Source organism: Manacus vitellinus, unplaced genomic scaffold, assembly GCF_001715985.3.
Source record: "Manacus vitellinus isolate BGI_N305 unplaced genomic scaffold, ASM171598v3 scaffold_3_pilon, whole genome shotgun sequence".
NCBI lineage: Eukaryota > Metazoa > Chordata > Aves > Passeriformes > Pipridae > Manacus > Manacus vitellinus.
In genome coordinates, this window is record NW_021940535.1 from 15,485,611 (window position 1) to 15,510,904 (window position 25,294).

Sequence of the window (25,294 nt, forward strand, 5' to 3'; positions counted from 1 at the left end):
ACTGCATGGTTTTTGGATTCACTGTGATCTTGATATTGCTCCTGAGAAACTCAGGTAATATTTGGCAAATGACTATGGCTCAGTAAAACAACAAACACCCACTCAGATATTGAAAGACCTTGGAATACACTTTTCATAAGTTGTTTCTACAGTACCAATCACATGTTTATGGGGTGTTAGTACTTACAACAGAGACAGCGTTCTCATTTTAAGGTCTTATGGAGGGAAGGAACATTAACATTTAAGCTCTTAAGTAGGGAAGGGCTTTAATTTCTGAGGAGACAGACCAAATCATTAGGTTAAAAGCTATTCTGAAGTAGATTTTTCTTCAATATTTCTATCTGAGATACCATCAATTTATACAGAACAATCATGGAAGCCAAAATGAAAAACCTCCCATGTCACTCTCACTCTCTGGCTTTATGACCATCAGCATTATTGTTTTCAGGACGGAAAAGCTTCAGGATAACAGAGCATCCCAGGAGAACCTACAGTTCTGTAGTTGAGCATTCCCAAAGTGGGGAGAGAAATGGTTTTGCACAAAGTGAAGATCTGAGTCAATGCCAAGCACAACTCAGATCAGGTCTCTGGGATCTGCAGTGGTGGGGTTTCAACAAGCACTGTTTCCTTCTGTTTTCTCTCTCCTTCCCATCTGTGACTTCAAACCTTTGATTTTCTGTAGAAAACCTCAAGATGAAGTGTGTTTCCTTCAGGAAGAGATCATTTGTTACCCACAAATTTGTTTCAATGCTTTCTTCCAAGTTTCCCAGAAAAAAACCAAACCGAACCAAACCAAAACACAAAACAAACTCCTCTCCCAATCCCCCTCTCTGCCACCTCAAAAGAGGTAAAGAGGGCTAAAACAGCAATATTCACTGATTCAGTATTCATTATATGTTGTAAAATATGATGGCAGTCAGATCATTTTCAAAAAGCAGTTAATGGTAAAAAGAGGAGTGGCTTGATAAAGTACTTCTCTTAGATTCAAAATTTTATGTGTGAACAGAGAGTATGGATTTAGCAGTTCCACGCATGCGAAATTTATAAGTATGCTATTGCCAAAGGAAATCATCACCTCAAGTAAATATTTTTAAAATTATTTTATAAACTCTGCCTTAGAACAGGGACACCTCAAGGATACCTTGAAACTGCACGCGGATGCGGGAAAGTACCACTGTTATCTTCTCTAACCATTCACTGAAACATGCCTTGCAGCAGAGAGGGAAAAGGAGGTCTGTAGCCTATAAAGAAAGAGTCAAGATGATTTTGCTCATTCGCAGCCCCCCCTCCGCTTATCATCACACAGGAGGAGGAGGCCGATCTATTGATACCGAGTGTAAAGACAGCTGTTCTTCTGATCTGGCGTGGCTTTTGTTAGCAGAAGCCGAGCTGGTGAAAGAGAACAAACGGTCTCCCTACGTGCACTGTTAGGGCAGGAGACAAAAGAATACCTGTTTTGAATCACTGAGGACTATTACTGTAACAAAGTACAAGATAACATTTCGCCAGAGGATACAAGAAATTCTGAGAGCTGCAACAATGAAACCAGACAACCTTTCTGTCATCTTATCAAACTGCTTGGGGTACTTACTGAACAGTGGGGGTGCAATAATAGCAAATAGAGAGCAAATACAGTTAATCTTTGCACAAAGCCTTTTTGATAAGTAATAAAATAGAGTTAAGAGTGGCGTGCTGGCCTTTGCCAACTCACATTGCTTAGAAGAAAGGATATAAGACAGGCCTAAACAATTTTAAGATAAACAAATACATACGCAATGCTGCATGAATGCATTTTCTCATTTTCCTTTTTCAAGCAATTCAAGATGCAATCAAAGCATTCTGAGGTTTGGTATGCTTTTACATACTTTTTTTGACGAGTTGCTTTACAGAACCTTCACAACAGCCCACTATCAGTAGCTTTGGTGTCACTGTATGGTATGTAAATGGAAGAGGCAGATCTTTGACATAAAAATAATAATCTCTAGTAAAATTACAGTACTACAGTGTATCATAGCATCAGAACCATGGAAATATTAATACATGGATCTTTGACAATACAATGTAAGATGTCACTTTGAGCAGTTATTATGCTAATAATGGATACTTATTACAAAACAACATGAAAGAGGTAAGCTATGTGGGTGTAGAAAGGGATAGTTAGTATTCAGAAAATGTATTTAAAAGGGAAAAAAAGCAAGTGCTTGATACAGCATCTAATCCCACATTAGGCAGATGAGGAGTTCCCTAGCAGATGGGTGTCAGGGCACCCTGGGACTTGGATGAAGCAGCACATTATCTCTCAAGGGAGCACACGTGCCAGTATAACTTACAACATCCTTCGAACTTCTTTTTGGTATGCAGTGGGCCAAACTGGGACTGAAGTCATGAAGGCAGAGGAAAAGTGGCACTAAAGCTTTGAGGATTAACCAGAAAAACTGCTCATCAAGTCCAGCAGGGTTTCAAGAGAACATATTCTGTTCCATGCTCACTAGTTTAGAATAACATGAAATAAACTCCAATACTAAAGAAAGAAACCACAATGAAGAAAAGGTCTCATACCAAATTCCCTATACAAAGCAAGCAACAAGCCAGCATCATGACTGGTTTCATTTAAGCTACAAGAAAGCGTCCATTTACATTATGAAAAAAAAATATTTCTAAGATTATGAAATGTTGCACTGAAAGCCAAAGGAAATATTTGCAAAAGGTTTGTAATATAAGGAGGAATCCAAGGAAAGAGAGTTTCTGTTTGCCTGATGGTTAAAGAGTAAATTTTTCTAGGGTTTGTCTACTTGGGGAAGGAGCAAGTTATAGCTGTTCTACATGAATTTTCACCTGGGCTTTCTTACTCTGCACTAAAGCCCTTTTTTCCACCTAATCTGAGCTACAGAGTCACTCTGAGGGCAGAATCACCCATTTGGCACAGTGCTACTACACTCTAAAATCAAATCTTAGCTGTGCTCTGCAAAAACATCCATATAACCAAGCCCCAGGAAGGGTGTTCATAGGCAACCAAAACCATTCTCACCCTTACAAATATATGCCTCAGCCCCGAAACAAACACAAGCGCCACGTTTGTGAAGACAAAGCATAAGATGCAACACTTCAGACAACAGCCATAAATAAAATTCTTACACGCACAAACATAATCCATTTCAAACAGGAATGCTGTACTTATGCTGCAGTGGTTGGAAATACCTGTCTTTCAACATTAAGCCTTGCAAGGATAATGCTTAGCTGCAATCTAAACCTCAGTGATTGCAGCAGAACAACTAGAAGAAGCTGTGTGATTACTTATCTCAGCTCCCAGTCTGGGAGAGTGAAACCTGACACGTAGCTTGCATGCAGGTATAAGGAACCCCTTATCTCAAACAAAATAACACAGGGAATCATTTGAATTTTGCTTACAGTTGCAAGGATTTCCTCATGCACACTTCTGTATACTGATGCATTTCCAGGACAACTACACTGATCGTGGACTAGATCATAGATGCCTATTTTAACTACATGGTGATTTCCTGGGTGAACTTTATTCAATCACCCACCCTCCTATTCCCTATCCTTCCCCCCTTTCTGATTCCTACAACTTTTTCAGGGTAATGCAAGCTCCCTTACAACTTTGTAGCCTTTTACAGGGTTTTAGTTACCTTTTGTGGTAGAGAGAAGGCAATGGCCACCTGCAAAAGCTATCAACAAAGACCTGGGAGTCTGCAGACTACATGGAAAGTCACTGCTTTAATAGCGTGACACCAATAGACAGCTGTGACAGGACACTGGTGTGTTCAAATTCCTGAAGCCTCACAATCTCCAACTCCTGGGGCATATTCACTGCAGAAGGAAAATTTGTCTTTCCTCTACTTTTTGTTCTGAATTTGATTACTGCCCAACATACTTATGAATAAGATTTGTAGAGTGGTACTTTCATCCAGTAGAAAGCACGACTGCTGTCATCAGTCAGACCTGGAGCAGGCTGGGGACATGAAAAGAACAGAGGGCATATGTGAGACAGCAGTAAGTTTTCCACCATACACACCCTTTAGAGATATGCAGATGTAGGGGGGGGGGGAAAAAAAAAGCCTTAGGCACATTCCTGCTAACTCTCATGCTTAAACTCCTACTTTTACAGTACTTAGGTTATTTTTTTCCCTAAACCTTCAGTTCTAATGATCAAGGTATTCAGTCACACTTGCAAATTTCCCTTTAAAGAAATGTGGTGGGCAAAGCATAAGAAAAGTCTTGAAAAGACAATTCTTCCAGAAGCTAAAAAGTAAAAGTCATTCATAAATCATTCATCAGTCCTAAGCCATACTCATCACTGGGATCCTGTTTCATGATTTGAACTGCAAAGTCTATCAGAACTGCTGAATTTCCCTCATTTTACTCTGTGTGCTAGGAAGCCCTGGAATTTTTCTTGGTATTTTAAGATAAACTGTCCCTTCAGACTCTAACAGTCTCCTCTTCCCTTCTAATACCAAAGTCTCAATTAGACCATGATTAAAGAGGATGTGCTTACAGACACTAGCAGAAGGTAAAGGTTGTCAGTTTTATTACAGGTCAGGAATGTGTTTCTCTCTTTACTCTAGACTTCTGCATTTAATGGGGTATAGAATTTACTAACAGGCAAATCAGATTTTCTCAACAACAGGACTAAGCCTTGATTATCAATTAAACAGGCATAAAAACATCTAAACAGATGGTTTCTGCCAGTCAACAGAAGTCTTAAGGGCAAGAGAACTCACATTCATTCACAGAAGTATCTTACACAAAATGAAACCAAATAAAACAGAAGATGTGCTTTACACAATGCTTTAAACGCTTCTTTGCTTAAAAAAAAAAAAAAAAGAAAGGAAAGCCTGTATACTGCAGGATATTGGTTAAGTAACAGAATTCTTCAGCTCCATTTTATTTGTGAGTTCATTTATTACAATTCAGAGCACTGTCAATTTTTAGAAAAATATGATGCAAAATTATTAACTATTGTGGCAGAGAAGCCAGGCATTGAAGTCTTCACCCCATTTTCACTGAGGCTCAGGTCCATTTATTCTCCTTTACTTTTGACCAGTTTCCCTCTGCTTTCCTCACACTTCAGCTTCTGCACAGGTTCAAACAGATACCTATTTTTTAATTGCCAAAGAAAATGTTGCTTTCTCCTGAACAGTTCATCACATGGTTTCCTCACAAAGATGACACTGTCCCATCGTGTTTAATGGGCAACATTCAGTTTTGGATCAGTAACAAGCTGAAAGTCTGGTAACAAGCACTCTCCTAATTTAGAAATGGAGCTTTATAACACTGAAATATTGCAAGAAGCTCCACTGCTTGCCCTTCCATTAATTTGTTACTTACTGTGTTGGATTCTCATCAGCAATTCTTAATTGATGTACTCTCAGCCATGCCATCAAATATCCTCCATGGATCTAGTTGGCAATAATGGTTAATTTCTAAATTTTGGTAAGTTACTGATTATTTAGTTCGTGATTACTTCAGAGTAAATATATTCTTACATTTTGGAAAGCCCCAACAAAGGGTGGGCACTGCTACAGATAAACAATATACTGTAATAAGTATTCTTATAATGGTAATGTATGATGCACGGCCACTTTCCAGATGCTACAGAACTAATTGTGCTGCCAACTGAAGGAGCCAAATCCAAAACAGATCCATATGAGGAATTACTGTTGAATCAATCTCATCAGTGAGGAAAGCTTCAGCCATACAAACCCTTTTTCACCTTAGCATAATCTTCATAAAGTTAATGAAACGCAGCCTGCCCCTATTACAGCTGTAAAACCAAAGCAACTCCCATATAGGTGAGTCAGAACTGGCACAAAGGAGAGCCAGGACTAAGAACATTTTCTACCAGAGCAAAAAGCCATCTCTTAACACAGTTAAGTGTGTGATACTACTGCAAAGCAGCCTCTGCACGGAACAAGCTCAGCCTGGCACAGATTCCACTCTGACCAGGAAAAACGACTGTGATACCGGAGCTGAATCACCACCCAAAAGTCTTTTACAGTCCCAAGTCTTAAAGCAGAACTGGACCTGTTGATTTGTCTGTAGGGTAAAATACATCTTCATATAAAGAAAAGCCATGTTCCTCCTCAAGTTTTAAGGAAGTAGGCAAGCAGGAAGTATGGACTTTAAGACCAGAAAGGATGATTAAAGTATCTAGTTTGACTTTCTTGAAACAAAAGCCAAAGACCTTCACCCAAATGCACAATACAAACAAAACCAAGAGGAAGACTTGCATCACAACCTTTCCTAGTCATCACTTTGGTAATCTTTAGATTTTTAGTATTTTTAATCCTCCCTCATAAATCAATACCTCTAGCTCCCAATTATTTTAGTAGCAGGATCTCTGAGCTGTATCATGTGAAGAAAATTAATGACCTTTAAAATAAAAGGTTTACTTACACAGACATTAATTGCTATTGTAGCACAGATGAACAGTTAAGCAGGCCCATGAAATGTTTTACTCAAGCACCTAATTCCAGAGAAGGGAATACTTTACTCAAATCCTTGGATGACAAAAGGTCAAACGCAATGAAGTTCCTATCTGAGAAATAACCTACTCAGATCTGTTTGCCAAGTTCTGCAAACAGGTTAACCATATACATCACTAAGTTCTGAATCCCATTATGATCATATGGCATCAACCTGAACGCAATTACTTTTGCCTTAGGCAGAAGATGTCATTTTAAGTGGAGAATCACTATTCTGGACAAGTTTTATAAATTATTCTCATTGATTATGATTTCCAATTAGAGGAAATAAAAGCATTAAATGGCCACTTTGATGTTGGAAGTGACCTTTCACCTGGACTGTTTCGCTAATGGATGAGGGTTAAATTTACCGAGACAGTGCCTAACCACATTTGGTATGGCCTCAGATTTGATGGTGCTGGTATCACATCAGCAGCAGGCTGAGCTGGTAAAACCATTACATGCAGTGTTTGTACCAGAAGTATGAATATTAGTATCCTAGAGAGCTGGAAAACCTAGGCATTTTCCAATTACCTACTTTACATTTCAGTAGCTAAAAAATTACACATAGCTATACTATTACCTACAACAAGATTTTTCACGGGAACACACATTTTTCTCTTCTATATTTTTTTCTGCTTAATGGATCTCAACTTTATTAATTTCAGCTCCAAAATGTTAGCGTTCCCAGTAACAACAAATACCCACAAGTAAGCAAATCATAGGTAACATCCCTCTCTCCAAACAAAGAAAATATTGTATTTCTAACATAGTAGTGCCTCTTTCAGTTAGCATAGCTGTGTGAAATTAAATATAAAAGCTCCGGTGAGTGATTTTTCTACTAATCCTGTGTAACATGTTTTTCAAAAGTGTCAAAAAGAAATATAGTTCAGTTGCTGAATACAGAATGGAAATTGTTTACTCTACAATCCAAACTTCTCTATTTACATAAAAATAACCTCACTGCAGCAGAAATTTTAGGCTAACACACAATATTAATGGAGTCCTATTGCATATTATTCTAAATAGTTTATTTTACAGCCATCGTAACATTAGATCTAAATACAAGACATACACTCGTACTCGCAGTATATTTTAGCGTGCAAACAATATTTCAAAAAAGTGCAATAGGTAAGCATCAGAAAAAGGGCTTTTCTAAAACCACCACTCTCCTAAAATCCGTATTTGTATACATGCACAAAACTCTTATTTCAGTATTAATGTTACTTATCTCAGAATTACAACCTGATATTCCCATAAGAAAGACTGACAAACACTTCCTTGTTGTAGAATGAGCCGTGGATCACCTTTGCTTTATTTCTTCCCCGACATTTTTTTAGTGTCCCTTTTACTGTCATGGTTTTGTTTTACATTGGTTTTACTATCGTCCTAGCTGTAACTGTATGTTATGTATGCCTCTCTACAGTCAATCCATGAAGGAAATGAATCATTACAGCTTTTACTTACAGGGCCTGACTTTTTAATGCAAGCTGTAAGGCTCATGCTTCCATCCTCGGCATCACCCAGCACAGGGGCTCTTCCATTAGGCTGTGTTATTAGCCGGGAGTCCTCTGGAGAGCCCTGCTTCCACTGGGAAGTGCCATAAACATGAGCTGCAGTGAATGCCAGCTGGGAAGAGAAATGCATTGCCATATCTCTTTAATGGGAGAAGTTGTTCCCCAGTGCAGCTGGCAAGCTGCTCTCAGGCTTCCCTTTGGAGCCAGACAGAAGACAGCAGTTCGTGTTCACCAGGAATTACTTTCTATTTGCTTTCATTTTCCTTTAGATTGAAGCTGTATTTTAACAAATGGAATAAAATTTTAAAAGCTCCCACTGCCATATGGCTGGGGCAGTCTGCAGGCTGCTGCTCTGGGAGGGAGGTGACCCCCACCACTTCTCTGAGCCTGAGGGGAAACTGGTATTGATGTTATCAGTAGCCCTGAGCCTGAGGAGCATGTTATTTTCTCCAAGCAGCTGCTGCACCTGCCAGGGCCAGGGCTCCAGGAGGGATGAGCACCCTCCTGGCAGCCACACCGCCATGGGCTGAGACACCAGAGTTTTCACACCTTTGGTCCAGTGGCCTCTCCAGAGCCTAGCTGACCTTTCGAAATATCTAGGCTTTTTCCTGAGGATATAAGAGGTAAGAACCATTTACTGCTGGGACTTACACAGTTCTCAAGGTCTTGGCTCCACACCACCAACTGCCAAAGTGCGAGGGTATCAGACTTTCCTGCAAGGAAATCTTCAAGCAACAGGCTCCCGTTCAGCTTGCCATAAATCCAGATGTGACTGTGAGAACCTGTCTGTGAGTTACTGAAATCATATCAAACCTGAAATTATTCTAACGAAATATTTTTGAAAAAATCTTTTGACCAGCTCACCTCCCCCACTGACCCATCAACTCTCCATGTTTGTTGAAGTTGTGTCCTCAGAGATCCACAAAGAAAAACCAGAAAAAATGAAGAGGAGTAGAAGGGAGTAGCAGCAAAAAAGTTAATCTTGACTGTTTCTTGTCCAGTGCCTGACTCTTACTTACATTATTGAAGAAAAATAAAATAATAACAAAACCAAATCAACCAACCAACCAAAAAACCACACACACACACACACACACACACACACACACACAAACCATTCTCTGTACATAAATGGTACTTTCCAGGCTTTGAATGGGTTGTTGTCACCAGCCTGTGACTCTGTGGAGTATACAGTTCATTAGAGACAGTCAGAAGATTTGGTGCACAAAGCAGACCACAATAATAACCAATGGGAGATTTGCATGTCAGGTCTTTCCACCATAGTGCAATCAGTCTACTGATACTCTAGGCATGACTAAGGATGGCAAGGTATGAGGGTAAATGATAGGGACAAAGTGAATGATTAAATTGCTTTAGACTTAACTCGTGACCTTATTCCATCATAAACAGCAGAGAACTCGTGTGTGGATCAAAAAAACTGGCAGGTTTAGCTGAGCACGTGAGACAAAAGAAATAGCATACCACACACATTCTTGGGCTGCCACAATGTGCAGTCTGCACCAGCAACACAGAAGACTCAGGTAGCATCTGGGTCCCAGAACAACCTAGCTGCCTACCAGGGAAGATGACTGGGCTTTTTCACAGATAAAAAGCAGCAGCTGCTGATTAAGAGCCAACAGGCAGCAGAGACACTCTCAGAGCAGTAAGCAACAAAAAGACAGGAACCCACATGAAAAAGATGTCACTTTTGAGACCTCTCATTCATGTAGCACACAGCTCACAACCTGAACTGGGACCAACCCAGAAGTGCTGGTTAACTCTGCACTGCAGTCTTTCCCATGGTCTCCACAAATCCAACTCAGAAGACTGATTCTAGACCCTTTTGTTTGATCAGCAAAATATAGCCCGTTTTACACTCTAGAAACTGTGTTCAAGAGGTGTCATGATATGTCTAAGAGACTAGAGTCACCAGGGTGTGGCAGTGGATGAGAACAGGTCATCTTCATTTTCCTGCTCTGTCTGCATTGCTTGTCTGTGGTTATTTGCAGGCACCCTTCCATAAGACTGTCCCATTAGCCAGGAGTCCTCTGGAGACCTCTGTGATCCCAGCACTGGAATAGACTCCCCAGGGAAGTGGTCACAGCACCAAGCTTGACAGAGTTCAAGAAGCAGTTGGACCATCCTGTCAGGCACATGGTGTGGCTCTTGGGTATGGTCCTGTTCCGAGTTAGGAGTTGGACTCAGTGATCCTTGTGAGTCCCTTCCAATTCGGCATGTTTTGTGATTCTGTGACCAAGCATCATGCAACACTGCAAGTTTTCCACTGTCCCGTGTCATACTTTGGCAACCAGACAAAGGTACTTACTATTATCCTTGTGTGTGGAATAGACAGTCACCTTTACAGACAAATTTGTAGCATTTGCTCCATAGAAACACTGAAATGCAGTGATACAGACTCCTACTGAGACCACAAAAGAGTTTGTTATAGTTTTTAAGGCATAACCAGGCACAATGGGATTTTGGAAGGAAATGGGCATATCTGTGGTAATCCATCCAGTAACAAGAAATTGCTACTGGAGATCTACCCAGACAGAATACTGCAACCAAGAGATTGCACAAGCAGCTACATATAGTAAAGACATGGGGAAAAAAGTCTTTTTGACCCTATCAATAGCTGAGCAGCTTGAACCAAACAGGTATTAACCTTTTCCACCATTCTTTTTAATTTTTAATCCCTACCATTGCAATTGGATAGAATCATAGAATCATTTAGGTTGGAAAAGACATCTAATATCATGGAGTCCAACAGTTAACACTGCCAAATCAACCCTTAAACCATGCCCCTCAGCACCACATCTACATGTCTTTTAAACAGGTCCAGGGATGGGGACTCAGCCACTTCCCTGGGCAGCCTATTCCAATGCTTGACAAACCCTTTTGGCTCTTGAATCATCAGGCTGCAGAGCTCTTTCCTTCTCCTTCACTTAAACCTCCCCCTTCAGTTAAATCAAGGCTAAGCCTACCCTTCATATAACTCTTTGTTCCTCTGGAGTCCTGTTAAACTCTTGCCCTCAGAGTTATCCAGCAACTACAACTTCCATCAGCAACTAGTTCCCAGCATGGGAGAGCATTTCTTTTGTCTTACTTTTGACTTTGCCACTTGTAACCTTCACTGAATGCTCCCTGTTCATCCCTGATGGTAGAACAGCATTTCTTGCTCTGTAGAGCCTATGCCTTCATTGTCTGTAACCTTTTATCATCTCACTTCTGATTCATTTCCTCTCCAAGGTAAACAGTCCCAATCTTCTCCATCTCATACTATATGAAAGTTTTTCTTTGTCTGTTTAAAAACTGATTTATGTAAACAGTTAAAAACTTACTCTGTTAGTTTAGCTTATATCTATAAATTACCCATGCATATTAAATTTGTATTAGCTAGGTTCAACTGAATTAAGTGTATTCACACAGGATTTTTCACAAAATTCCTAAAGTCAGTTTAAAATCATACCTTTTCTTAAAGCAGAGCAAATTAAAGCATAGTTAGGCAATAGCCAGTTTCTGATCCACAAATACTTCCAAGAAGAATTCAGACAGTGCTTTGGGAAAGGGTATATTTCAGCAGACCCCTCAGAGAGTGTTATCTCCATTATCCTGAAATTCATGAAGCCTCCATGCATAGCACGGAATAACTCTTCTGAAATATTTTCCATCAGCAACACAGGGACTTGTTACAGAATTAACTTCACATGTTTTATCTTGATAGCACCTCAATTCGTGGGAGATAGTTTATTGCCTAGGCAAGTCAAACTGCTATTAAACCACAGATTTTAATTCTGCTGCAAGTAAGCTGTCCCATTGTACCCAGAACACAACAGAGTTATAATGAAAACTGCTATAAAAATTAATTCTGAAAATATCAAATACAATCATGGTTAAGTTTAAACAAAGAATATTTGCTAGTTCATTCCAAGATTTAGCTGCATTCAAAATCCAATGAAAACTGGCTTTTACACAGACAGACATATGCAGACATTTGCTAGTGGAATAAAAGTTTTAAATTATGGCTATTAAATGCATGGTGTTTCTTAATGACAGCATTCATTGTTATACTCATAATAATACATTTGACAAAGGAAAAAAAGAATTTATCGAAAAGCTGCCAATGGATTTTAATAAACAGTTTCCAATAGAAAGCAAAAACGTCCTTATCTACTAGGCTACAAAGTGCTTGAGTACTTCACAAGGAATTTCGATGCATTATTTTGCAACAGAAACTTACTGAAAGTTACAAAGAAGACAAATAATTCTAAAAATCAAATATACAGGCCACTGAGTTGAAAGAAAGTCATTTCCCACATTAACATTCAGGCCTGTTATACATGCATACAAATGTCCACGCAAATCAGACTTCACTTATTGTGTATTTTGCCTTATTTAATGAAAAATGAAAAAGACAGAAGAACACCTAACCCCCTCCATTTTGCCTATTAAGCTGTGGCTGCCAGCAGGACCCTGGCAACGGTGTTTCCACTGAGGCTAATCACAGAGAAGAGGTGTGCACACAAACACGGGAAAACTAATGGTCAGGTTAGAGAGAGCAGCCACCAAGCCTGTCCCTCACAGTCACCTCTATTCACATGGTAATTGCTGTGCTCTCTGGAAAGCTGACTAGACCCATCATGATCTCAGAACACTAGTTATACCCTATCGAATCATTTTCAAAATTGGTAAATAATATAGCTAATATAAAAGGAGAAATTGTCAGACAATTCTGCCTCAGAGAATTCACTTTCACTGTTTGCAGAGGATTGGTGAAAGCAGCTGAAATACACACAGTCAGTCCTGGTCACTGCTGCAGCTGCAGTCCTGGCAGAGATGCCCCTTGTTCAGACTTCTTTGTGTCCATGCCATGCGTGCTTCCCCTTGACACTTCCCTATAACCTTCATTCCTCTTTTCCCACAGGAAAACATGCTGGCAGCCTCCTGCCCCCATCGGCTCCAGGCCAGCAGGATGTGCTAGCTGGATGGGTGAAGTTGCTGTGGGAAAGGCTTATGCAGAGCCCCATTTCTCTTCAAAATGCCTTTCTGCCAGCTCACTTCTCCTGCCTTACTCCACTATCTATAGCTTTCAAATGCTTCCCCTTCGAAATCACACCTCCTACTATTCTGAAGACTATTTTCTGGAAACGCTGAACATATTTGTTGGCTCACTGGCCCCTAGCACACTGACTGCTCATTCAATAGCATTCACACAAGACTGGAAAAGACTTGTCATCCTCTTACTATCTGGCACTCCGTTACTAGCTTACTACTGTTTCCCTCTGCAGTGCAGGTCCAAATTTATTGTCAGACACAGAAAAATGCCAGCAAAAGCTCTGGTTCACAGTTAGGAACCAACCACCGGACACAGTCCAAAACCAGACACGCACTGGCACATTACCATTATTAACACAAGGTTTGCCAGGAGTAAAGCCCTTTGCCATTCTTGTTTTTGACAGCAAGGACAGTGAAAAACAGGGTTATTGCAAGATTTTAAATATTTGCTGGGTGCTAACATCCTGTAGTGATCATATTAGTTAAAAACTCAGGCAGACATTAGGACAAACAGATTCTCCTGCTTCTGTAGCCAAGACTTCTCAAAAGTAAATTACCACGGAGATCACACAACCTACAGTATAATTGCCTCCTGACTGACTAAATATTCAGGCAAGGAAGGAAGGGATTAGGCCTGTAAGTCTTCCTGCTCACTAGCCAGCCTGCCAAGCACATCCATCACCCAGCCCCATTCTTCCCTCTGTCTGGTTCCCTGACTGACTGACCGACCTTCCCAGACTCAGCATAGCCACAATGAATACACCTGGGGCATTCCTGCCAGTGGCTGAATTGTCAGCTAAAATAATCACCTGGCTGTCACCAGGAGCAACACAGGTAGGGCAAAGGGGAACAGCTCAATGCGCATGCTTCCAGTCGATATGGTAAACAGCTAACATATGGTAATTCTAAGGGGGTTGACATGCTGCAGCAAATTATAAAAAGGCTGACACTCAGCTGAAAGAGCTGACACTTGAAAGTTACTCCCTAGCACAAAAGAGAAAAAATGAAAGTGAAATGTGACTGAACTGTTGTCTCACATGCTCATATTTTGTTGACAAATGTATTTCTAGGTATGAATTCTGCCCTTTTTTAAGAGTGTCACCATCAGCTGCTGATAAAAAAGCAACCTGACTCTATTACAGATGTGTTACCCTTCAAACTGATGCTCCAGCAAGAATGAGAGGACAAAGAATTCTGCTCTTATAAATCTGTTGTGCAGGCTAAGGCTATAATATCAACAGCAACATTTGACATTGCATCCCTTCCAAAAAAGACTACTTAGAATTTCAAATACTGTATTATAATGAAATACCTCTTTAAAAATATCACCGTTGGAAAATGCAAGTTTGTTGACAGTTTCAAATTTAAAATATATTTTCTTTTTAAGGTGCTTCAGACCATTGTTCAGTTATCACACTAGGACTATATAAGAACTATCTACTACCAAAAACAGATCCAGGTTAGTTGAAGCACACTGGTGTTACTGAGGTCTAAGATTGTTTTTGATACAGTAGGGCACACAATTTTATACTGTTGAAATACTATACTTAGTGCTACATGAACATGTAAGTATACAGGTTTCAGTGTAGCAGCAATGTTTAATACATAGAGAAAAACAGTACTTTTCACTCAAAACCTAAGAATTCCATGATGTGATCCTGCAAGCATGCACACCTAATTGTGACACTTCAGTGAGTAATTTTATTTACAGTTGCATTCATTTTAGACAATTGTCAGATAATTCATATAAACTTTTGGAGTTTGAGTGCATTTGAAAACTCTCTGTAGATGCAGATTCTTTTTAAAAAGCATCAAAGCATTTTCCAGCACAGAATCATACAAGAATGAAGTGGAAGATTTACAGCATTCTCCTGCTCCAACGCAGGATAATTCCTAATCCCAAACAAAATGTCATCAAGGGACTTTTTGGTTTTTTGTGTGGAATAGAGTAAGATTTGGACTATGTATGTTCAGTAAAATTGTTATTTTAGCAAACTTTAAACCCTCAGATTTATTTCAAATCGAGGCCTGACCATATTCCTTCCTTTTTCTCCAAATGTCAAAATTACTCCCAAAATTATACTGGTCAAAACAATTCTCTTATAGCCTTGAAGAATAGAAGTGAATTTCAATTTCCCATTGATGCTATAGAATGCCATTCTTCTAGGTATGCAAATATAAGAATCCTGTAAACTGTTAGAGCACTGACATCTGAACCTACTAATACATCTTCCTCTGGGTTATTTTGTAACAATTTGTCCCTCTCCACTCCTTGCACAGTTTCTACTCATTACAAGTTTTACTTGGTCATAAATCACTTCAAGTAAGTAAAATATAACATGCCTGTGAAAAACATGATGAAGTTCTTTTGTTAGTAGGACACAAAATTTGTCCTTAGCCTAGTATGATGTAAAAAATTAGATCTCAGTTTTAAAGATGTTATTAGCATAATAGAAGCACTTTTCCAAACCTTGTGGTTTTTAAATTTAATCATTTTGATCCCTGCACATCTGGGCTGATGCTAAAGTGAGACAGCTGCTGTCAGAGAGGTACAATAATACTCATGTCAAGGGTGCAGTCTCTGTTCTCTGTTGCTGAGTTCACAGGAGCACTGCCAGCATACCCTGGCACTGGTTTGGAAGGAGATCAGAAAAGGGGACAGTAACAGTCTACAGATGTGAGGTAAGACTTTGTCCCTCATTGTGGCCAGTATTGCATTGGCATCCAGTACCAACTGGACAGACAGAGTATTGGAACAGTATTTCATCTATGGTGAATGTGCCCTTACATACTACAGATCAAGCAGTGGCCTGTCATATGAGCAGGTCCCATTCCCTCAGGCTTGCTAACAACAGAGGGAAATGAATAAACTGCCTTGTTCTTCTTTTCTGTAACTTAGCACTTAAAATTTATCACTAGATCCCATTGCTGCATTTATGCATTTTATACTGATTTGGCTTTTAAATATTAGTTTTATTATTCTTGCTCTGATTATTTTATACACCATTATAATACAACAAGTCTTGCTTGAAAGATGGACTTAAAATTTTCTGCCTTTACTCTGCACAACACATATACTTCTGTTTGTGCCCAGCGTAGCTTGGCACACAGTGCATTTCTGTACTTATCATTTGGTAGCTCACCTTTTAAATTCTCTGCAGTGATCTCCACAGCACCTTTCAGAGGTCCTGACCCTGACTGCTGAACTCCTGTACTCCTCCTCACAGTTTTCTGGGTAGCTGTGACAGTCTCTGCCACAGATGTCCGACAAAGCAAGGACCACACTGCATGCTGACTATTGATACCACACAACTGTGTGTCAACAGGTGCAACTGCTCTGACCTGCATCTTAAAAATGGCAAAAGTTCTACCTATGACAGATTCATTTATAATTTTCCTTTGTGTAGGTAAGAAACAAGTCACCTGTATCACCAAATAAGAGAGTAACCCTTTAGGCACCTGTTAACGGTTGTGTCACTGTGTCTTCCTACTCCTAGTTCTTAATAACACAGAGTACAAAATACATAAGCACCTGTTACCTATAGTTTTCTAATTTTACTTTCTCTGGTCTCTTCCAGTTATTACTGGAATGTCAGATGTGGATGTATGACTAAGAGGTACCATGATATGATCATAGGTAACATGCACAGTCACTTGTGAAATACAGACTGACATTGCAGAATGACACCTTTCCATCAGCTTTGCTTGTACTTGCAGACAAAAATGGGCAGTATGGATAGTTCTGGGCTAACAGGAATAAAGCCACAGTCCACAGGGTAGTGTGACCTAAGAGATAACCTGTTGTGAGGGGGTAAGTCTAACTCTAAAACAATAGTACTTAAGCATAGTACTTAAGAATGACTGCTTTACTTGACTGGTTAGGAAGAACGACCTTAGTAAATGTTCTGCGAGCATCAGCAAGCAAAAGAGCATGACTATGAAGCACTGCCTATAGAGACAAAGTTGGTGAATCTTACCAACAGGCAGAACATGCACAGCCAAGAACAGATCAGAGAGCCCTGAACATTTCCCAGCATAGGGTGATTCCAGTTTTGATGTACATCTGGTTGATTATCTCATGACAGTCCTGTGGTATGACTGTTCCTGTAAAGATTCCCTGAGCCACACTGACCTGGATCCCCCCTGATGCTCTAACGTACACATGGCCTCTCTTCAAACTGATTAATCCATTTTTTATCTTCTGCACAGGGTACATCCTCTTAACAAGTTCAAGAAGTGGCACCTGTGGTTCCCATTTTAAGGTCTAATGAGGCCATGCTTTACATAAAACCACAACAGTAGGTGACAGTAAGCGTCCACGGCATTAGCCACCTCCCTACCATGGGAGGCAGATAAAGTCAGGTTCAGGATGGATGTCTGACCCTTTGCTACTGCCTTGCTCCACTTGGTCTCTTGAAAACCTACGTGGCCTTCCTTAAGCTTAAGCTTGCTGATTTCCTTCCTTCTCCCTCTGGAAACATATTCACGACCTCCCCCAAATTTAAGTGTTCTCTGTTTAAAAAAAAATTTCCCCAAATGCACAACAGGCACACTTTAACTGCATGCACTTGAGTGACTACAGAACATCTGTGGATGTCTGTCTTTGAGGCCATGCCAGCAAGCTCACCATTTCTCTGCATCCATCTTAACAGCCATCTGATAAGTGTGTGTCATTTCCTGTGTCACACTGCATGTGCAGGGATATAGATGATAATGTGGATGATGGCTGCCTCCCTTAAGGAAGAAGTCAGTTTGTCACTTAAAAATTTAGCTTGTTTCCCTGACACAGTAAAGTGGAAACAGACTTCCAGTTACAAATCAGTTTACATAGACACACACACACACACACACACACACTTTTCGTTCTCTTCCTGAAACCACTTATTAGATCAGGGAAAATTTAGTTTAAGAGCACATCCTATGACAGTCATGGGAGAAATAAGACAGGACAAAAAATGGGGATTGTTTAAGTTCCAAGATCTTTGGGGATATCCTTTTTAGCCTGTCATATCTCAAACCCAACTAACCTAAATATTATTGTATCTGTTGGTTTTGGCAAGGACTTGCTGTTGCTTTTTATAAGACATGAAACAATAGGTGGGAGAGAGTAAGCCAATTAATTATTAAAAGTAGCTTTCACATACTCTAAAAGTCTGCATGTCCTCGAAGCACACTCAATAAAGTTAACAAGGCTAGCCGGGGCACTGTATAATGTCTGTGAAGCCTCAATAGGCGTTTTGCGAGCTCTGCAAAATTCTGCTGTGTGCTTCCCTAACTCCACATGGACCCAATGCACACTTCATAAAGTTCTTTCGTCTCAAAATACGCACCTTACAAACTCCTTCCTTCCAGCCCTACTCAAAAGTTGTTGCTTTCAATCAGCTTTCCAGCTACTCCCTCTCTGCCACTCCATGTCATTCCCTTTCACTCTTCATTCACCTTCAGAGCAGAAGAAATCTACAGACTACCCCCACATAATATGCTCAGCTGCCCAGCAGTGAGGACTTGTGGTTACCCATCCTGTGTTATGTCTGATGACAGGGTAACTACCTCAAGGCAATAACACACTCTTTTTGAATCCTCAGGAAAGCACAATGCCTATTTATTTATACTATACTGAATACTGAATTACTACTAAATATAATAGCCATACAAATTATCTTAGATAGACACTAGCCCTTTAGGTCCCTTTCCACAAAGACTTACCTTGAGCATGTTAGTTTGGATCCCAAAACAGATTTTCTGCTATTGGCTCCTAAAAATGAGTACAGACTCAGTAATAACGTCGATGAGACAACCATCATTAGTTAATAGCAAAGAAGAAGTGTCAGTGGTGCTTGAGGCACTTGTTGAAATCAATTAACACAGACTTTAGGCTAACAGAACAGGTAAAGGTTCCACACCATTTTATTTTCATTCCCCAGTCAATGATAAGAATCCTTTGCAGATGGTCAAAACTGAAAGGAAAAATACTCATTTTATTTTCCCTGCACTTGTTGATCACATTACCACTTCAAAAACCTTGTGTAGAGTAGCTTTTTGAAAAGAATAAACTCTGTAACCACAGGACGAGGTGTTTGATGGAATGAACTCAGAAGCCCAGGAACAGTAAGTGCATTAACCAAGCTTTGTGGCTTGCGTCTGTAATTTTTATTCACCCAACACTTGCTTTTCAGTCAAGGAAACTACTTCTATTCTGCTTCTGTAACAAGATTGGTCTTCATTTCATATAATGTATAATAAAAATAACAGCTGTATTTAAACACATGGCAGAAGCCATTAGGCATGGAAGAATTACTCTTTTTCCAGTAAATCATGGCTGTCTAACAAATTTTATACATGACTGTCCTTGTCCATACTATGAGCCAAATTGTGTCTTGTTTTATCCCAGTTAAGATGCACTGGTTACTAGAGTTCCTGGAACAATTAATATTCCCCTTACAGCTCAAAATGCAATGTGGGGAATTGAAACAAAATAGAAGTTTTCATTATAAGCAGAGGAGAATTTCAGAGCCTTTCAGAAAAGATGACAAGTAAGGGAGGAAAGAAACTACTGTAGAATACTTAACATCTGTATTATCTTTCATATCTATCTTTTTTTTCTTCTACAAATTTAAACATCACATTAGAACCTGATCTGACCCCTACTTTTATGGAAATTATTATCATACTCCTGTTGTCATTTTCCCATTTATAGCTGCAGTCCCATTTTGTTTATTATTTGGGTGTTTTCAGAGATAAGACATTAGAAACCAACAACTCTACTGAGACTCTGCAACTTTTTACACCATTACCAGACAATTACCACTGGCAGCTAGTCAGTACAGAAATCCACCTAGTACAAGGTGCTGAGAAATAATCCCAGTCACTGTATAAGCAGTGTGGCTACAGCCAGACAGAGAACAAGCAAGTATGGAACCAAACAAAAACTGAACCACTTCACCCATTGTGAATACAGTTACATACAGTAACTATATGTCTCTCTTAGCTTAGTGTCCTAGTTAGAACAGCTGGGACCAGTTCATCACTGTATGGATATAACCCAAAAGTGTGCATTCTATAGCCTTCCATGCCATTTCCCAGAAACTGTTATCAATAGACCATTTACACCATCTGCCCAGAGTAGCCTGACTCCTCAGGCTATAAACTGGGTGTTAAGAGGCCTGCAAGATAGGAGGGTGCCTCCCTGTCCTCACACCCATTGTGGAACTCCCCGCCCTGAGGGACGTACTGGACATTCCCGCCTGAACTGGAAGATACATAATCTTGGGGTCCTGGGACTTTTTTAACCACTCGTGGGATCCAGAGGAAGACTGCAGACCACTACTCTCAACCAGACTGAGACCACCACTCTCGACTGGACTTCAATCACCACTCTTGACCAGACTGCAACAGCACTCTCACCAACAGGTTTTCCCCTCTCCTTTTACTTTGGACTCAGGGGGGCCAAAGAACACCACTCTGTTCATGCCCCAGGGTGCTGGGTTATGCATTTGGGTTTTGTGGGTTAAAACCCATTGTTTGTCTGTATAATCGTACTAATTGTATTATTTTATTAAATTGTTATTCTGACTTATAATCTCTATTTTGAGTTGGCTTCATTTCCCCTGCTGGTTTACCTTTAAACCAGCACACTTAGGCAATTAAGTAAATCATAACCTTGATACAGTAAAAATTATTGTGCCGTAAGGATGCAGTATGACACAGTAAGTTTTTACCACAGATAGAGATGGTCTAAAAACACAGAGAGCATCTAGGAAAACACTGGGAATAGCATGCAACAACATGGTTATTGTTCGTTTCTAGCTTCATTGATTATCCATTGTTTGAAGACTCAGATTTGTTACAAGCTGGCATTCAACCCTTGGCCAGGAATTCCTGTGAATATTGGGCTTTTGAGAACAAGCTCTACTTAAGTGGGAAGGATATGCCACACATTGGCCAAGCTCACGGCTGTCATATGCAGCCCTGAATAGAACTGCTTTCCAGTCTCAGCACACAGGCATGAACACATACCACTGCATCTGAGTCAAGGCAATGTCCCAACTGCTCAAGAGGAGATAACAAAGCCCTTTTCAGCGCTGTGTCTTCCTTCAAGTAGGAATCCTCACAACTGTTCTGCAGCCAAGACAAAATTGCCTTTAGCCAGAGAGTCAATTCTGTGTCTTCTGCATACAAAACTTGTGGTTGTGCAGCCAATGACTCAAGAGTGTTGTTTAGCTCCCACCCATGATGTTCATTGTTTATGTCCCTGGATTTGTTACCTAATCAACTACATATGCACTTAATTTCACTTTGTATTAACTCTAAGCACTACTTACTTTTCATGAAATCTCTCTATTACAATGAATATCTCAATGTTTACCCCAGGAACCAGTCAGAGTGTGAACACCTTTTCAAGCTTCATCCACTTATTGATCAATCGGTTGAAAAATTTAAACAGCTGTTCACACTTTGCCAAAACATTTCTCATACAAATTATTTAAGGGGACAACTATTTTAAATAGTGTTTTCTTCTTTCAGAAATCTTGTGTTTAGTAAAATTTTAAAGAATCATTCACATGCACCATCATGTATGTTGTTTTAGTACAGACACAGGCACAGAGAAATCAATTGCTCACTTTCCAACTTTATGTTTTAATATAAAACCCATGCTGAACCTCATTCTCCACATTCCAGATCCTCAGTATACCACCTGCAAATGAATATGTATTACATGTGTATTTACCATATTGCACTGGTTTCATCTGGGATACAGTTAATTTTCTTCTTAGTAGCTGGTACAGTGTTGTGTTCTGGATTCAGTATGATAATAATGTTAATCTACTGTTTACATCTACTTAAGGTAAGATTTTTCCCATATCATAGAATCATAAAATCTTAGAATGGTTTGTGTTGGAAGAGACCTTAAAGATCATCTAGTTCCAATCTCCTTGCCATGGGCAGGGACACTTTCCACTATACCAGGTTGCTCAAAGCTGGTCTTAAACACTTCCAGGGATGGGGCATCCATAATTTCTCTGGGCAACCTGTTGCAGTGCCTCACCACTCTCAAAAGAAAGAATTTCTTCCTAATATCTAATCTAAAGCTACTCGCTTTCAGTTTAAAGCTTTTCCCTTTGTCCTATCATTCCATGCCCTTGCAAAAATTCCCTTTGCAGCTCTCTTGTAGGCACCCTTAATGTTTTGAAAGGCTGCTGTAAGGTCTCTGCAGAGCTTTGCCTTCTCTAGGCTGAACAACCACAACTCTTTCAGCGTGTCACCATAGAAGAGGTGCTCCAGCGACCTGATCATCTTTGTGACCTCCTCTGCACTTGCTCCAGCAGGTCCATGTCCTCCTTATGCTGGGGCCCCAGCAGTTCTCACCAGAGCAGAGCAGAGGGGGAGAGAATCACCTCCCTTGACCTGCTGGCCATGTAGGAAAAAGAATTCACAGAATACGAGACAAAAAGTAATTTCAGAGATATGAAAATGATGGCGCCTGATTTCCAACATCTTTTCTCCTTTCGGATTCTCTGATGTGTAATAAAATATGAGCTTGTTAGTCTAGCCTTCACTTTAGGTACTAACAGTATCTCTCTTTCTCTCTATTCTTCCAATCTGCTTGTTTTTGCAACAGAGGCACAATTATCAGTTCATCTAAGGATTCATCCTCTCACTAGAAGGCAAGAGAAGAGTGAGAGGCAGAGTACATGAAATGCATAGAAATGCAGAAGTAGACCTGCCTGCAAAGCAAGGTTTTCAGTTCACAGTGAATTTCCTCTTTTTGATTTTTTTTAATCTGAATTTTTTATTTAGTCTCCTCAAAGCAGATAGCCCTTGGGCCTTGCTCACCGAAACAGGTTAATGGCACAGTTAATAGCTTTGCTGCCTGCATCAGCAATACAAAGGACTAAAATATCCCTTCCAGAGGCACCTGCCAGGCACTGTGGCTCTGGGCAACCATTCCAGGCAGATGTGTCTGGGAGTCTCCCCACAGTGCCATGAATTAGAGCCTGCTCCAGAGCTGTGACCTGGGAATGAGTAGGACAAGCATCTGAATATGAGGGACTCAGAATGTCCTGAGTCTTTGGCTTTGGGACTGGGTGGCTCACCACCCAGGCAGCCACCAGGTTCTGGGAACTCTGGAAGAACAGGGTAATAGCTTTTTTTCAGACCATTTCCTCAGGAAGACATTGAACTATGCAGATCAATACCAATATCATGATGGCCCACAGCATGGCTGGGAACAGCTTAAGAATGAAGAATAGGTGCTTAAGAGTGGACCTGAAAAGACAGAGTTGATGTTGCTGGGCTGAGGAATGATTTCTGAAATCTTCTTAGCAATGATTTAAAGAAAGACACATTATTCTCCACCTCTGTCTTCACTTCAGAGATACACTGAAATTTCTGTCTCACATCAAACTCCCAGAATAGCAACAGCCTCAAGTATAATTTTTTGCCATGTCTGGGTAGTGAAGAACTTGTCCATCCAGGCAGACAACGGCCAGACCCTGACTATTCATGCCTGCATTACATCTTGGCAAGACCATAGCCCATGATACACTTGGCACAAAGCCTTCCATACTTGGAAATTCCAACTAATACAAGATGTTGCCTTTTATACTGTAATCAGGAGAAGCTGCTACCATCAGCAAGTGGTAGTGTTGTCTATCTCTGCTTTCTTTGTCCCACTCACCCCATATTGGTTCCTTGTATCCATTACTGATTTCACTTTCAGCTTTTGGTTCCTAACTTCAGGTTGCTCAATGGGAAGGGTTCAGATTATCTGAAAAAAAGGCACTCAAACCTCCAGAAAACAGACAGTGGTTGACAACTACTCATCTGTGCACAATGTAACTGCCTAGGGTAAGATAAGCACATCTGACCCAAGACTGGAGTGATCTACCCCCTAAAAGAAACTTCCCACAGTCTGCTTCAAGCATAAACTGCATTTCTTAAGCCTTCTGCTCTCTAAATGTAAACACACGGTAACATATAGCTTTCCAAATCTAACAAAATTAAATACATATGAGAAATTATTAAAAAAAGAATTGCCTCTGAAGTGTCTTCCACTATTCCTGACCTATTGCTTGTGAATGATGAGTGAACAACCACCATATTGTTGTTAGCAGTATACTTGTAAATACACTAGCAGAAGGCTTTCAGAGACTGATGATTAGATCAGATCACGCGTACAGCAGAACAGAATTCCCAAGTTAACACCAAGTGCCTTTCCCCAAAGCACTCAGCTTTTCCCCTCTAGAAGCTCACACCTGGGAACGACTCTCACACAGTGCTCTCAAAGGTGAGCATCCTGGGAAATAACATACAAATAAGCCCATAAAACACTTCAGAACTCTTGTATCAAACACTGGCAAATTGGTTTTGAACCAGAATACAATGTACCCAGCCCAGGTAGGCTTGCTTTTGCCATAACCTCGGTGTGCTCATTTCCATGTAAATACACAGAAAGTTCTTCACTTTGGAGCTGTTTCAGAGGGGTTTATATCTGGAAAGTGGGCATAAAGTGAAAACTCTGTAAATCATTTGTAAATCATTTGTGCTAAATGATTTGTGCATCCCACAGAGATACAGAGGTCCCCCTCAGTATGCAACATTACATTACCAAATCCATACCACGAACCAACTTTGGAGAACTTAGGGGCTACACAGTGCTTTGGAAAATGAAAACACTGTAACAGACTGGCTGTAGCCAACGATTTGAAAGTCCTAGCTCAGGGTACCACCCCTGGGAAAATTCTGGTCATAACATCAGCTGTGACAAACGTCACTCGTAGTCACCAGCCTGCAAAGGAATTGCAGAGCTGCCTTCTGCTCCCAAAGTGTTCCCTACAGTGATCCTTGCAAAGATGCAATCACTACAATATAAGCTGGAAAGAATCCTCGGTAAAGTTTAGGGGCCTGTGTCCCTTGGCACTGAGTCACAGAGTGGCAAGATGGTGTGAAAACTCACCCACACAACCTGTCACAGGCATCAGCTGCACCTCCAGCCAGGAATGAACAGCCAGGATTGCACGTTGTTCTCTCCCCCAGTCACTCACATTGCCATACTGGAAAATATCAACATGCTGCTGTATACAGGGTTAGACCCACAGGCTTTTAACTAAAATAACAGAAAACATTGTAGGAGTGTTGAAAAACATTTTCTGATGTGTTTTGCTTTAAGAGAAAAAATAGTATCCACATAGAGTCAGCTGTTTTCTAAATCTTGTACTCTACTATTTCTGCTTAATTTTC

General features: G+C 40.3%; 1 long non-coding RNA gene across 1 annotated transcript in view; it reads right to left on the reverse strand.

Annotated features, from left to right (window-relative positions):
- Positions 1-25,090, reverse strand: part of LOC108640216 — a 41,465-nt gene extending 16,375 nt beyond the window's left edge. Inside the window, exon 1 of the long non-coding RNA XR_003916012.1 lies at positions 25,011-25,090. This is a non-coding gene — a long non-coding RNA (uncharacterized LOC108640216). The remainder of the gene's footprint in view (positions 1-25,010) is intronic.
- Between the last annotated feature and the right edge of the window lie 204 nt (positions 25,091-25,294).